General features: G+C 40.1%; 1 pseudogene across 1 annotated transcript; it reads right to left on the reverse strand.

The window, feature by feature from the left end:
* Positions 1-285: 285 nt before the first annotated feature.
* On the reverse strand, positions 286-1,507 carry LOC307183390 (RNA-binding motif, single-stranded-interacting protein 2-like; annotated as a pseudogene). The gene is made up of 2 exons: positions 626-1,507; positions 286-541 (listed from the first exon to the last, which is right to left on the reverse strand). The product of its transcript is annotated as an RNA-binding motif, single-stranded-interacting protein 2-like (transcript).
* Positions 1,508-4,551: the final 3,044 nt, after the last annotated feature.

Here is a 4,551-nt window from a genome sequence, read left to right on the forward strand (position 1 = left end):
TCTAGTGGCTTTTTTTTCTTAAAAGTTTTTCTGATCTCCTTGACTGTAGCACACACAAAAAGTGACAGTTCTCCCAGGCTCCACCAGGAGTAGAGGAAGAGCAGAGGACAAGAGTGCAGAGATTTCTTTTTCCAGGCCTAGGCTTGTGAAGAACGATGGCCAAGAGTTAGTCCTCAGCAGGGCCCACAGAGGGGCTGTATTCCTAGTCAGCCCTCTTGAGTCTGGAGCATCAGCATCTCCAAGAATTCATTTATATTCAAGAAATATGGGGAGGGAAATCCACTGTTACTTGTTGAACTGGAAAGAATAGACCCCATGGTCTGAGGGAGCATCCACAGTCACTTGATTTTGCTGGCCGCTGCTCTCCTCAACTGAAAAAGAGGAAGGCACAGGGGTGTATTGGGAGATGTAAGCTCCTTGCATAGCTGCAGCTGTTGGCATGTATATGCCCTTGCTGCTCAGGGAAAGGTGGCCCAGTTGCTGGGTAAGAGATCCCATCATGGAGGCAGGCTGGAGAGAAATGGGATGATTGGGATGATTGCTGGTGTCAGAACTGAACCTGAAGGCTACATGAGATATGACTGGTAGTGCATCCAAGATGGGTTAGATACTTATAAGAGGAGACTTCTGAGTTACTCTCTGATATGAAGACACAGGAGATGGAAGATATGGGGACAGTGCAGACTGAGCAAGCATCTTGTTGGGGGTGATGTTATAAGGAGCTGAGTAAAACCCATTCTGAAGAGCTGTGGTGGGGTCATAGGTCAAGGCCATACCACGCATGTCTGCATTCCTTGGCCAGGCTTTCCATTTTGCATAAAATTTCCTTGGTTCTGTCATTTCTTTGGACCCCCATCAGCAAATTTGCAAAGCAAGGGATCAGATGAGGCTGGTACACCAGGAGGTGCCTTAATATATTTTCCAAAGTGATGATAGTTTTACACTTCTCTGTGGGGGCTCCATCCTTGCAAAGCCAACCCCTCTGCTGGTTCCACTGGTATCTCGAAGGATTCGAGTGGAGATAACCTGACCAAAGGACTTTAGCATTCCTTCCAGTTTTTGCTCATCCATTGACAATAGGAGATTTGAGATGTATAAATTTGTGGGGTTCTGCTCCGGTTGCTTTGCCATCTGTGCTTGTACACCACCGGTTTTCAGTGCTTTTACAGCTTTCTGTGCTGCTAAAGGGCTGTCAAAGTCCACAAAGCCATAGGCTTTGCACTTGTTTGTGGTCTTGCCTAGTATGGCCTTAGTGGAGACAAACTTGCCGTATGGCTGACACAACTTCACTAGGTCCTGGTCAGTAGTGCTTGGCTGCAATGCCCTGATGTAGAAGTTGATTTCACTCAGCTGGTCATTTACAGGTGCTCCCACTGCTGCTCTTAGGGGTACTGTTGACTGGACTTGGTGGTGCCATTTGCTAAGACAATGGCACATATGAACAACCTGAAATTTATGCCCAAGCCGAAGTTCACAGAGTTGGGATGTTTGTTCAAACTGTCTCTGAGCAAAACCGCATGCTGGAGTCTAGGTGTTTGTTTGACCTCCATGCCGCACCGTGAGGTGGGGTACTGAGGGCCGCATCTGGCCTTCGAATGTCGAAGCTCACTAAGAGACCTCTTGAACAGAGCTCACTCTTATCTGAGTGTAGAGAGGGACCGCTCTCTCCTCTCTCCGAGAATTCCATCATTCTGACGCTTCCGCGTCCTCGGCCTTTGCAACTGTCCCACCTCAGCGTTCCCACCCTCAGCCTCTAGTAGCTTTTTGATAAATTATTTGGAATTTTCTACATGGGCAACCATGTGAATAGAAATGGATTCACTCCTTACTTTCTCTTTTTATAAAACTGTTTTTATTTCTTTTTCTTCTTTGTTACACTGGCCAGGAACTCCAGGACAATGTTGAATAGGAGTGGTAAGAGTGGACATCCCTGTCTTCTTTCTGATCTTAAGAGGAAAGCCTTGACTGTGATGTGAGTGGTAGGTGGCTTTCTCTTTCACCCAAGAATCCTCTAGAAGTTGTGGGGTTTTTTTTTCTAGGTTTAGAGATGTTTTGGAAAAGCCCCACATTTTACTACTGATTTTGAGCTTTAAGCCATTGTAGTCAGTGGACATGACCTGTATTATATAAAAATTTGGGACTTGTTGAGATATTGCTTGTAGTCTATTATAGGCTTTTATTTGAAAGACATTCTACCTATGTTTTAAAAGAATGTGTATTCTCTCTCCAGAGTTCACAGTTATAAATCTTAATCCAACATTACAATAAGAATAGTATTTTTCTTCATCTATCTGTAAATGAACATTCCACTTTGCAAGCCCAAACTGCTTGTTACATAAAACTAGATCTCACTTAGTTCAGGAGTTATCCCCATCCTGGGAAGGATGATGACTTTGTTTATGCCAAGGCATTGACATGGGGATATCTCATCTTTGGTCATCATTCATCTTGCAGATGTGCATGGACTTTAATGGGACTCTGGTCATTGACTCCTGTCCCTTCCTGGATTGACCTCCTGATCCAAAACACATGGCTCCCACTTTCACTGGTCTCTGGGCTGCATTCAGCCTCTCAGAGATATATCCTCCTGGGAAATTTGAGCTGCTCTCAAGCCCACCATTGATAGGCTCAACACCAATAAGCTCCCTATACCCATAGGGAAACTCTGGTTTTGATGCTTTATGCTTACTTATTCAGGAAAAGGGAGTGTATTTCCACTACAGCTCTCATGTCCAACACTTTTGTGGGGGTCTGGCTTCCCAGAACAACAAGGCACAGGGCCCTTTTGAGAGCTGTTTTGAGATGTATCTCTCTTGCTTCCCCTCTGTCACCTGCCCCTCAAGTTCAGACAATCTTTCCATACTCTGAGGGTAGAAGGGAAGACAATTACTTTAATTTTGAAAGAAAATAGATTTTTATATTAGACATATAAACATTTGGTGAAAATATAGTTTTATTCCCTTCATAAAGATTAGATTAAAATTTTTATTGTGATGAAATATACATAGTATAAAATCTCTTTTAAAACATTTATAGTGTACAGTTCAGTGGCATTAAGTACACTCATAGCATTGTGCAGCCATCACTACCATCCATCTCCAGAATTTTCTATTTTCCCAAACTGAAACTCCATCCACATTAAACTAACTCCCCATTTACCACCTGCCCCTGCCCTTGGTTACCACCACTCTACTTACTGTTCCTATGAATTTGCCTGATCTAGGGATCTCATATAAGTGGAATCATACAACATTTGTTCTTTTGTGTCTTGCTTATTTCACTCAGCATAATGTTTTCAAGGCTCATCAATATTTTAGAATGTATCAAAATTTCATTCATTTTTAAGACTGAGTCTAAACTGTTGTTAAAGACATTCAATGAATTCTGAACTTTGATTTTTGTGTTTTTCATTTTTGGTTCTTTTTTGAATCTTCTATGTCAAATTTATAGTTTCCAGTTGTTACAGAAATTTACAAGCTTGGTTTTATCCCCTTGAACATAATAAGGACATTTGTTTTATAGTTTACATTTGTGTTACTGATAATCCAAGTATTTGGATTTCTTCAGGTTGTTTTTCTTTTTTAAAAAATATTTAGTGCTTAAAATCCTTTGGAGGGAACACTAACTTTCAGTTGCTATTCTACCTGGAATTCTATACCTTTCCCTGGTATAACTTTTTATATTTTGAAGGTATTTTGAAAGTCTGGAATGAGATTCAGAATTAGCTTATCTATACCAAATGAGTTCTTTTTAGAAGGACTGACAGACTAAATTAAAACAAAGAAAAAGAGAGAAAGATAGGAAGGAGGATGGAAGGGAGGGAGCAAGGGAGGGAGGGAGGGAAGGAAAAAAGGAAAAGAAACCCTTAGAATGGAATATTCAATAATTTTTCTTTTGTTTGTTTGTTTCAAATATACTTTTTGTGTTTTGGAGTTTTCTTCATGAAACCTATGCTGTTTTATCAGCATTGTTTTACAATCCAGACATTTAGAAGGGAAATAATGTTTATATATAATGAAAATAACATTTATTATCTTCTATTTCAAAGCATCTACACCCTTTGAGGGCATTAATATCTTCTTCATTACCTACTAAAGAATACTGTTTATTCTATTCCTATGTTATTCGCCTTCATCTGTCTAGATAGTTTATATCTAGTTGAGTGCAACCTATTTATAAACTTGGAAAACTTACAATTCAAAAAAATTTGCCTAATTATTCCTATTTGATTCCTTTAGAACAGAGGAAAATATTTTGACAGTATGGCCTGTGGGTCTTATCTAGCCCTTCACCTTTTACTTATAAATAAAGTTTTATTGAAACACAGCTGCGCTCATTTCTTTATATATTGCCTAAGACTGTTGCCCTATAATGGCAGAATTGAGCAGTTGTGACAGAGACAGTGTGACACACAAATTGTAAAATATTTTTTTATCTGGCCCTCCACAGAAAAAGTTTGGAGACTCCTGCTTTAAAGGATTGCTGTCCACTAAATCTTACTAATTGTGGAGGTCTGATTACTTCCTTTCCCAGATTTTTCTTTTTTTTGTA

This window comes from Stenella coeruleoalba (genome assembly GCF_951394435.1).
Source record: "Stenella coeruleoalba genome assembly, chromosome: 3".
NCBI classification, from domain to species: domain Eukaryota; kingdom Metazoa; phylum Chordata; class Mammalia; order Artiodactyla; family Delphinidae; genus Stenella; species Stenella coeruleoalba.